Genomic DNA, 12,112 nt, shown 5'->3' with positions numbered 1-12,112 from the left:
CAGATGATTCAAAAGTATGTCCTGGCTTTCTGCCTGAATTAGACAATGGTCGAGGTATGGGTATATTTGAATATTTCTTTGCCTACAAAATGCAATAACTGGAGCTAGGCACTTTGTGAATACCCTGGGCACAGTAGATAAGCCAAAGGGCAGTGAAGAGAACTGATGTGCAGGCATGCTTCTTTTAAATCTAGTGTTGCCAACCAGGTATTTTTGCCTCGCATAGGAAGTAATTGGTGAAGAGTTAGCATCTTGAATTTTGGAATCTCCAAAAGGGTGTTTAGAGTAGACAGGTCCAGGATAGGACACCATCAATTGTCTTTTCTGGGTACCAGGAAAAGTCTTGAGTAGAAACCTTGTCCCTTTTCCTCTTCTGGTACCAGCTGAATAGCCCCCATGCTTAAGAGAGAAAGTACTTGCTTTTGGGCCTCTGCCCACTGATTCGGGGATAGGTCTGGCCACGCGCTTGGTGATGGCAATGTGCGGAAGTGAAATCTGTATCCCTGGGACACTATATTTAAAACCCATTTGTCCTGGGTAATGAGTTCCCAATTTTTTGCATGAAGAGCAATCTTCCCCCCAAAGGGGCAGTCAGTTGATAAGTGCTTGGAAATTTCAAAAGGTAGTCATTGAGACAGTTTATCATAGGGGGGAGTCTTATTATTCCCAGATTTGGAAATGGAGGCCCCCCACTGCTTAGTTCTGTGTTTCCCCTGGGACTGAAACCTGGGGTTTTTGCTGTGTCTGGGTTTGGCTTGAGAACACCTAGAAGGGGCTGTAAAGGAAAATTTCTTAGTGGGCCAGTGCCTACTAAATCTAGGAGGCTGAACTTGTAAAAAATCTTTAACAGTTTGCATAGATTTAGCTTTATCTTCCATCTTTTTAAGAACTTCCTCAGCCTTGTTGCCAAACAGGTGGTCCTGATTTAAAGGAGCATCCAACAATTTAGCTTTAACATGATCAGGCAAAGATTGCTCCTTAAGCTAAGCATGCCTTCTGAGCACAGACCCAATAACAGCAGCCCTACAAGAGGCCTCTAATGAATCAAAACCATATTGCAAAGTATGTTTTCCAACTTGTTCAGCAGAATGCATTAAATCCTGTAATTCTTTATTTTCCACACAGTCGGGAATCAACATAATTTTCTGTTTAAGCAGTCCAATAACATGTCGCTGATACTTTAACATATGAAACTGGCATTTTAAAGCCCTAATGGCCAAGGTGGCAGAAGTGTAAACCTTCTTATCCCATCTATCCAGTGCCCTGGAGTCTCTATCAGAAGGGGTAGGATTTTTAGCAGTAGAAACCTTAATGCCCTTGGGCCCCTGTGAAATAGTCTCTGGATCTGAAATAGGATTTTTAAAAAGGAACTTGTGGGACTCAGGGACCCTGTAGTATCTGTCAGGTTTTCTGGGAGCAGGAGCAGGGAATCAGGGGCCAAACTAGACTCCGAAAAAGCATAATCAACAATGTCTAGTACAGGAGGAATAGCTCAAGGCCTATGCTGAGGTAGGAGAAGGAAATGCCTAAGCCTCTTTTTTGAATCAGAAAAATCCTGGCTTCCCAGTGGAAATGCTTCTTTAGAGTATGTAAGGTTTCCCCAAAAGAAAAATCCTCAGGTGGGGAAGCAGAGGGAATGGAGTCCTCTACATCAGAGTCTTCGTAAGTAGATAAGGGCAAATCCAGATCATCAGAAGAATCAGAAAAAAACAGAATCCTGATCAGAAGATATATAATCAACTTCAGTCCTAGGCCTCTTAGAAGGGGGGGAGGTTGGCTACCTCTGATTAGAGTTATTAGATCTTCAGCCATTCTTATCATTTGTTTTTTTGGCATAGAGGCCTGAGCATGTGGCCTGGGCATCAGTTTTTAGGCATGGATCGAGATTTAGGCCTAAGTAAAGGAAGAGGCGTTGATTTAATCTGCAAGTCCATAGGCCTGAATACACTCTCAGAGGCCGGTGCCTGCACAGCGGCTCCAGACCCATCCAAGGTAGAGACATCCGTGGGTTCCATAGTTGAAGCATCTCACAGCATACAGGACTCTGAATGGGTCTCAGTAGAGGCCTGCGAATTAGAAGTAGTGGGTATCAGGGGCTGCGAAAGTGCCTCACTGAGTACTGGTGAACTGGCGACTGGCTTAGGAGAAGCATCGTCGGCAGTTTTGGACCTCGGCGACCTGTCTCTGTCTTTGCATTTTTTCAGAATCCCGGTAATTGGATGGCTAACCAATGACATTTCTGGATAATTAAACCGAGAATTGAAATATTTAGAGGTGAAAATATACCAACGACGGATAATGTGCTGATTAAATAAAGCACAAAACCGACAGCAAGGTACGTTGTGGTCAGGGCCTAGGCAAGGAATACAGTATGAATGAAAATCTTCATGAGATATTTGCTTTCCACAAGTAATGCAATTATTAACTTTTACTGACATCAGTAAGGAGCAAGAAAACGTTTGCCCAATGGGATACTTAGCTTTAGTTGAAGACTTCGGTTCTGAAACTCAAAAACGAAAATTTCAGGAGTCGGCTGACTGGCACTTGTGAACTGCTTCTGCTTCAGGCACCGCACGCCAAGAAAGACTGATGTAATGGCATCGGCTGCATGTTTTACACCCCTGACGACCTGATGTCATGGAAGAAGGGACAGCAACCAACGTAGGACCCAAGACTTTGTTAATCAGGCCGACTGAGGGCTACCTGCAAGCAGATAACCCAAATGTAATGACTGCAACAGTGAAACACGAAGAACATCCCTGCCGCCATGCTGTGTGACAGTAAAACCTCAGTATCCATGACATCATGACAGGTCATGGGTAGGTATTGCACACATTAGAGCTATAGAGTGCTGTGGTGGTGGTGGTGAAATATGGGGCCTCCAAAGTGTTTGCCCTGTATGGAGTACCATCAGTGGAGCTGGAAGAGCACATGGCATGACAGTTGCATAGCCACACCCAGGGACAAGAGCAGTCATGGAGAGTGTGGACAATGAATCTGTCTCTAGAACAGTGTGTGCCATTTCAGTAAGCTTGACATCTGACTGTGCAACATGTATCCATCAACTAGCATGGCCATGGTGGTCAGCTGCCTGCATTTTTATGGTTCCATCAATGGCTTCCTACTGGGCCACCAGTGCTCTCAAAAGGAATGACTGCTCAAGTTCTCTATATCTCAAGTCACTCTGCACAGGATATCAATCAGTCCATGACATGGATGTAAACATATTCAGCCTCTCTGATAAGGTGTAATTCATGAACATCTTGATCACTGACCTATCCATCTACTGACTGATACCGGTGGTAACACCCATGTCTGGGAAGGTACAGGAGGAAAGGCTGTGATGGCCACCCACATTCTTCTCCCCTATACTTGGCACATGCACCTTAGAAGCAGTGCAGCCTTCGGATGCCATATCTGGTGGGAACATCTGTGTAGCTTAGGTGGGACTTTCATGGATGGGATGTCCAGTACTAAACAGAGAGAATGCTGAAGGTTTCCCTTGCCCTTCCAATGTCATCTCAGTTGTGGGTAATGTGAGTGTACCCCCCCATTGGTGGTGTTGCTGTTAGTGTCACTGTACAATCAGACTGTTCCCTCTGTGCAGAGACATCATCATCAGCCACCAGTGAACCGCTGACATCAGACATGTTCTGATGGGTTGTGCTGGGTCATGTCCTAATGAAGCCTATAAATGCATATGGACAGCATAAGCATGAAAAAGCCAGATAATAGTTTTGACTCTGGTACACAGACTGCTGCATATCAATTGTCTATATAGCCTATAGTCACATATATACCTTGAGGCACAGGTTGTCACTATTACAGACCTGATAACATGACATAACAGGTATGCATATCTAATGTTTGAATAAGCCATTCACAGTTGTAAGTCATTGTCTTACAGTAATGACACAAACTACCACTAATCTGGCACATCCCTTACACACTCTGCCGTGGTCAACAGCCCATCTCCTATGTACAAACTAATGCAATGCATGATGGTTCTCTCACTTTTCCAGGTGAAAGATAAGAAGAATTCTTCCATCTTTGTGAGGCATCTCTGCATTGGTGGTCCACAACAGAGGTAAATCTGTCTCTGGCAAGTTCATGTGCTTGGTCTTAGCATGCAGTAACATACCACCAGCCCTGCAACACATATGTACTGGTGTCCAACTAAGGATGTTCACTGTACTGATGTCCTGCATCCATCCATGCCTGTCCACATCAGGTCTGCGAAGGCTTTGTTAGCATTAGCCTTCTTAAGAATACACAAATCTTGAGTGGCTAGGGCATGCAGTAGCACTGCTTTATCTGGTGCAATTAATTTTTTTTTCATTCTCTGGCTTTCTTTCAGTACCACAACAAGACATGAACATCTGTGGGTTACACGTGTGGATCAGTGAATACACACATAACTGGTCATGCCAGTTAGCAATTGTCTGTATTGTCTGCAGCCCCGATCTGGTCACCACAGCCCTGTGTACCACTATATGATCACCAGTCAGATGCTGCACCATAGGTGCATCATCAGCAACAGGCATGTTAGCAATGCTTGCTGACCACCACAGCTGTGATGGCAGCACAGTCTATCCCTTATTAATGAAGCCTGATATGTGACTGTGCACATGCATCCATCAACTAGCATGACCATGGTGGCAGCTGCCTACATTCTAATGGCTCCAACAGTGGTTTCCAGCTGGGTCACCACTGCCCTCAAAAGGAATGTCTGTTTAATGTCACTATATTCCATGTCACTCTGCATGCTCCACAGCACGTCCCTCAGTCCCCAAAGTGGTTGTACTTTCAGCATGTCAGTCCCCTGATGTACCCTGTACTGTGTTACCCTACACTCCCCTCTGTTCAGCTCCTGTCCCTGTTAACTCCATGTATCTTTGTGTGGTCACTGTAGTCCTGAGGTCCATTATCTGTAGTCTTGTCTGTTGTCAGGTCACACATACAGCAGTACACAAAGTTATCTGCCATATTCTGAATCCTAAGTTTCTCATCACTATATGGTTTCTCGCAAAATGGTGAACATAGTTTTTTATGTGGTAAAATGGAGCTCACAGCACAGTAATTATGCAAATTATAAGATTTAGTGTGGTTGTCTGTCAATTATAGCTATAACACAAGGACACTGGAAAACAAATGTAAGGGAAAGGGACCTTCAATCCATATTCAGTGAGGATGACAAGCTCACAAACGTTTTTCAAGCAGTCCCACATCCATAATTTAAACAACCACCAAAATCTAAAGAATCCTCTTGAGAGAAGCACACCTGGACTAGAACTGAACATAGTCTAAGCTAGCATAAAACCCTGCAACCGTCCAAGATGCCAGACTTGTCAGATTTGCATTGCTTTCAACACAGCAACTTCACAGAACAAAAGTTTCAAAGCACAGGGTTTATTTACATGCATTTTTGAAAATGTGGCTTATCTAATCAAACACAATGAATGTCCAGAGACAGGTTAGGACAAGGAGGACAGACCCTCAGAATGAATGTTCGCAGTCACACAGTTACAAGCAAACTGACAGGCTAGTGACTGTATACTTTTCCCAGTCTGAACATTCAGCATCAGATATGACAGTTGTGATTCCTCAAAGAGATGCCTGCACACCTTTGGAAAGAGGAAAAATGGAAATAATGCTAATTCAATTTTTTAGTCTGAACCTGGATATTTTTTTTTTTTTTTTTTGAGGCACTAGAGAACTTTTTTTCCACTGAGCTACTAACAGTAGACACAAACAAGGTGTACTGAAGAGCTACAAACATTTCTTTGCTGATGATGCATGATATTATGATGAATTTACCCTCAATCCAAACTGATGATTACCCAAGAAAGTTAACTAACTTTGAGATTACTGCGGTTTGTATTTAGGCACCTGATTGTGTTTTACTCAGGACAAGAGAGTAGTTGCTTTCAGATTGGGTAACCTACTGTAAACACAGTAACCGTGACCTTAATAGTGATGTTCAGAGAATTTTGATAAATCAGTGTCCAATACTGTTGCTCTTCAAACATATCTGTGAGAACCTTACATTAACATGTCAATATATGTTTTCTTTTCTCTCCCTTTCTCTCTTTCTTTCATTTAGCAAAACTACAGCTCATGTAGTTTATTAACCTCACACAGCATCCACACATTCAGTTCCAGTATTTTATTCTTTTGTTCATCCTTGTCTTTCTCATAAAAGATCACTTCACCATGAACTGGACATTATTGCAAATTCATATTTTCTGTTAACCAAAACATCTGTCACATAAAGACTGCTTGCTTAGATAAACTAACAAAATACAAATTACAACTTCTTGTTTTCCTTCTCAGAATTTAGCTAACCTGCTATTGTGATCTGTTTCCTCATTAATTGCCAGAGAAGTCTTTCTATGCATTATTTCCTCTGCTAAATGAACACAGACTCTTAAGTAACAATCAAAATAGTTAAGTATTATAGTAGCAGGGCATTTCCTAGTCTGCTCTCTCACTCTCATACACACACCTACTAGTCATAGGTGACTCGATAGTGAGGCACACTGATGTCCCACTCACTAGGATGAAAAGGAGAAAGTAACAGTCAGCTGTCTGGCAAGTGCCAGGATCCGCCACATAACACACACTCAGGTCCCTCAACAACAGGTACAAATATGACTCTGTCATTGTACATGTGGGTGTGAATGACCTGAGACGTACCTCCCTGGACTACATGAAAAGAAACATGGAGGAGCTCTCGGATTATGTAGCCCAGGCGGGTATGACCCTAGCCCTGAGCAGCATCCTACCATCACCCAGAATGACGCCACAGTACATAGATACTTCTGATGAAGCTAGCGTTGTCTAGTGAAAGCGCTTCACTTTTTTGTGGTGTAATAAATAGATTTTAGTCTCTACTACCTCCGGTGGATTTATTTTGCTGTACTTGCTTTTGGATGAACTATTCGTGAGGATATATCCTACATTTTTTACAGTACAAGCAGAAAATTATCAATTTCAACAATTGGCTCAGTTTCTGCTGTCATTCTAAGCGGATTCATTATCTGTCTGCCTGGGATGACAAGATTAACAGACCTTAATGCTTTGTCAGAGATGGCCTGCATCTGTCACCCCTGCGCTTCCGGATACTGGCCAAGGCTCTTGCCACCCCTATAGTGCCTTTTTTAGGTGCTGTTGCAAAGACCAAATTACCACCATAACAGCTGCAAACAAAAGCAATCTGAGGATCATGCTGCTCAATGCTAGAAGTCTAAATCTAAAAATGCACTCGCTCTAAGCACTCCTTAAAATGGAGAACATCGACATTTGTGCTGTAACAGAGACCTGGTTCAAGGCAGCAGAAAGCACCCCTGCACTACCAGGCTATAACTCATTCCACACCTTTTGGCCCCAGAACTTGGACCGAAGCTCCAAAGGCTGTGGTGTTCCCATATTCATAAAGGATGCACACACCTCCAGACTGGTAAGCCCAACATAACACATCAGAGATACTTCAAGTGCAGCTAACATTGGGTAAGACAGTGATTCAGGTCATAGCCTGCTATAGTTCCCCAACAATGTCCCAAGACTCATACTCCACATACCTAAGTACACTGGAGAATATTAGGGTCCAACCTAACACTATCATACTGGGCGACTTCAACTACCCCTCCATTAACTGGGAAAACTACTCATGTACCAATACACTTGCCCAATGTTTCCTGGAATTCATTAATTCAAATGCTCTGGTCCAGTTCGTTCTTAACCCCACTAGAGGCAGCAACATCCTTGACCTGGTCATTACTAACATCGGCGACCGTTGTTCTACATCAGTAGTTAACTCCTCCCAGGTTAGAACTGACCACAAACTAATCACCCTAGAAATCCACATCCCGCCCACCCCCACCGCCCGCAAATGTAATCACCATGAAAAACTTCTCCAAAGCTAACTTTGGAGTCCTAAAAGCAGAGGTGGCTAACTTCATGGCACCCATGCAAATGGAGAATAGTTGCATGACTGCTGAATCATACACCAATGCACTGTACAAACACATACACAAATGCATGGATATCGCCATACCCAATAGAACCAAGACGCTCTCCTCCAAATAAAGGAAGCCAATCTGGTGGTCCCCCGCCAAAAGCAAACTCTACAACAGAAGGAGGAAACTGATGCAGAATAAGGTGAACTCTCAAGACTGGAAAAACTCCCTTATCAAGTTGAGATCCCTCTTCAAATCTTCTAAAGCTAGCTATGAAAACAGAATTGGAGCAGATAGGAAAGACAACCACAAAGCCTTCTATAGTTATGTAAAGAATCTCCAGATTTGCTCTGAGCTACTGCACAATGGTGCCTCCTATACCTAGCCAACAGATATTGCCAATATACTGGCCGGCAGATTCAGTGCCAACTTTACCACCCCCCCAAAGGACCAATCACAATACCAGTAGATTGCCAGACACCCAGTATTACAGCTGCACAGGTTAAAACAGCACTGTCCAAGGCCAAGAATACAGCATCCATGGGACATGACAATATCCCTGGCTGTGTTCTACATGAGTGAAAGAGTGAACTGGCACCTCACTTGTGTGCCCTGTTCAATCACAGCCTTACCTCAGGTTTTGTCCCTACCGAATTGTGTACTGCTACAGTCATCCCTATCCACAAAGGAGGAGTGGCTATAGACCCTGGGAACTATCGCCCCATTAGCCTGATAAGTCTGATATGCAAAGCTATGCAACGCATCATCATGGACCTAATAAACAAGGATACAGGGAATCTCCAAACTCTGAATCACACACAGTTTGGTTTTGTGAAGGGTAGATCATGCCTGCTCAACTTGGTCGGCTTCTTTGAGTCAGTTACCAGAGCTGTGGATGAAAGCAAGGTGGTTCATACAGCCTACCTTGATCTGGCCAAGGCATTTGACACCATTCTCCATTCAGGAATCATAGAAAAACTCACAAAGCTAGGCATCAACCCCTGTATCACTAGGTGGGTTGCAAGCTGGCTCACAGACAAAACCAACAGTGTGAAAGTAGCAGACTCCAAGTCAGACTGCCGACCAGTCACAAGTGGAGTCCCACAGGGTTCGGTCCTGGGTCCTCTCCTGTTTGGTATCTACTTCTCTGAAGTCCAGGCCAACACAAAGGGTCTCTGGCTGACAAAATTCGCAGACGATTGCAAGTTGGGAGCTATTACTAACTCCCCAAGTGATGCTGACATCCTACAGAAAGACCTCACTGAGACCAATGACTAGTGTCAGAACCATGCCTTTAAGCTATGCAAAAAAATGTGTCGTCATCCCCTTTGGGAAAAACCCAGTTCCCATGAATTACTACATAGATGGTAGTCCACTGAACACAGAAGCTGCTATAAAAGATCTGGGAACACAGGTTGACTGCAGCCTCTCTTTTGACCACCACATTGCCACTGTGGTCAAAAAGTCCTTCTATGTGGCACATCTCATTACTAAGGGTTTTGCATCCAGGAGGAAAGAGGTCATTGTCTCCTTCTACTCTTCCTTAATTAGGCCAATCATCGAGTACAATGCCTCATTTGGCATGTACCTCATTAGACACCTGCAACAACTGGAGAGGCCAAAAAAGTACCTCACAAAGATGATCCTTGGCCTTAAACACTTGTGCTATTATGGATAGACTCAAAAAACTCCAGCTATTCTCTGTCTCATATTGCCTACTTAGAGGCAATCTCTGCTTGACATATAAAGCCATGTCTGATCCAGCTCTGTTAGAAATGCTACATCTAAAGAAATCCCAATCTCTCCACACCACACACTCCAGTGACCTCAACCTCATTACCACAATCAACAGAATGTGCTGGAGGGACAGGTTCATAACCCAGAGACTGCCCTTGCTATGGAATAGACTTCCCATACATGTCAAACAGAGCACCTCACTGCCCTTCTTCAAGAAAAACCTTGATGAGTAGATGGGAAATAGAAAATTCACCCCGGGGATTACTCCAGTGGCTCTACTCGACAGAGGCACTGGTTCATAAGTTGGTACAAGGCTATCGGCCCTAGGGCCTATACAAGCCTAGCCATAACAATTCCCTGGCTATTTCTTCCCACACTATTTACTTCCCTGGACCACTGTCTAGCAGGATGACTGACATGATCTCCGGGGTGAATTTCCTTTCTCCCACCCAATCGTCAAAGTTCCCTTTGAAGAGGGCCAAAGAGGCGCTCTGCTTGACATGTATGGGCAGTCTATTCCAGAGTCTGGGGAGTCTCTTGGTCAGGAACCTATCCCTCCAGCATGTTTTGTTTATTGTGATGACAAGGTTTAGATCCCTGGAGAGTGTGGCTCTGAGGGATTGGGATTTCTTTAAGTGTAGCATGTCCAACAGCTCTGAGTTTGACATGGCCTTGTATGTTAAGGTCAGGTGGCACGATGTCAGGGTAATCCTATGTGCTAGGTTTGTAAAGGCTCCAGGGCCATTAGCCTAGTACACACCTATGAACAAACACACACACACACAGAAATACACATACACACACGCACTACGTTAGTTTCTGAGATATAAAGTCACAGCAAGCACCTGATCTGCATATTTTTTCTTATTAGCATTTTTAAGCCTTTTTTAAGCCCATTGGAAATAAATTAAGTACATCCCTTTCTAGACACAAGTAGATATTTAAGCACTATATCACACATCACTCCTGAGGAAGGGCTCTTGCTAGCCTTAAAACTTGAGAAATTGCAAATTTTACATTTGTCCAGTAAAAGATATTACATCACATCTGTGTTCTGGTGTTCATTGTGTTTTCTGTTAGTAGACCAATATGATATTTCTCATTTTTTCTTTAGCTAAAACACAATGCATTAGCCGCCAAATTCGGTGCTACAATGCTCATAACATCTGTCCATTCCCAGACTGGGAGGTCACATATAATGAACATGTGTACATAGCCGGTAGGAAATAAGTATTGCTGCCTAGCCTGGCTGGTGTTCTTTGTATTTCACTACCATGCTGCTTGAAAATATTTTACATTGCCCAGTGTGTGTGGTCATAAGCATCAGGCCACCCTTTTTTGTCTCATTCTGCCCAGCAGAGTGAACATAGCTTCTGCAGCTTGCTTAAACCAGAAAACAAAATATCTTCCTGCAAGTGCCATACAGGGTGCATATAGACAGCCTGCTGGAGGACTATGAAGATGACCCTGGCACTAGTTTGCTAAGGCACTGACTGAAGTCACTTACATAACTTGCTCTGGCTAGTAGTGCAGGCACAAGTACAGTGGTCTGCAGAGGTGTCACTAGGACATGCTCCACCAGTGACAGACAGAACTCCATTATTATTGTAAGCATTCTGTACTTGGTTTGGCACTGTAAATTCAGGCTGTCACCTGCAGCTGCCTTCTGCTATCAGGGATATGTTGTATTCTTACTGCTTATTTTATGTTTACAGTGTCTGAGAAGATGGAATAAAACAGGATGGCCTTCTAAGGAGGTGTGGTGGGCTCTCCAGGCAGCAAAGTAAGAGTGGTTTACTGCCTTTTGTACTGGACATTTGTCTAGTGACAAAGGTATCCCTGTAGATGGTGATATGGAAGGCTCACTGGTGGCCTCTGTGGCCATCTCTCAAGATGTAGGTGAAGGCTCTTTATTGACGAGTGATCCAGAGTAGTCCTCCTGGATTATCTGACAGGAAATATGGCAGCTGGTGAGGACCAAGGTGGAATGACAGCTAAATGTCCATAGTGGCAGCCTGACACATCTCTTTGTGTGGCTGATTGAGTCAGATGGCCAGATAGCCCCATCCATTGGTCCACCACAGACAGTGCCCACCCATAACATCAGTCATGGAGATGAATTATATATGGATGGTACCCCAAGGGTTAAACGTGTAGGCTATCCATGCACTTTCCCATTCCCCATCACTGTGTTTATCTTCTTTATGTGTCACACCCTAGTCAATGTTTGTAGTCTACTGCTCTCCATCACCACTGTCTACCCTCTGTCAGTCCCATCTCTCCATTGTTGCCCCACCATGTCAATACCTTTCATGTCAGACTTAGTCTGCATTGTATCTTTGTCTTTCCCTGCTTCTTTCCCAATATCTTCCATCCTGAAAAAACTTCCTCCTTGCTACCTGCCCCTTTAATTTTCT

The 12,112-nt window shown here is 43.8% G+C and overlaps 1 protein-coding gene across 1 annotated transcript in view; it reads right to left on the bottom strand.

Annotated features, from left to right (window-relative positions):
- The window catches only part of MAP3K15 (mitogen-activated protein kinase kinase kinase 15), a 1,833,462-nt gene that overhangs the window by 1,323,404 nt on the left and 497,946 nt on the right, over nt 1–12,112 (bottom strand). The window lies entirely within an intron of this gene.

The sequence above is a fragment of the Protopterus annectens genome, chromosome 5.part0 (genome assembly GCF_019279795.1).
Source record: "Protopterus annectens isolate FY-2018-M chromosome 5.part0, PAN1.0, whole genome shotgun sequence".
Lineage (NCBI taxonomy): Eukaryota > Metazoa > Chordata > Ceratodontiformes > Protopteridae > Protopterus > Protopterus annectens.
The sequence above is the reverse complement of the archived record's forward strand: the minus strand, read 5'-3'. Positions and strand labels throughout refer to the sequence as shown.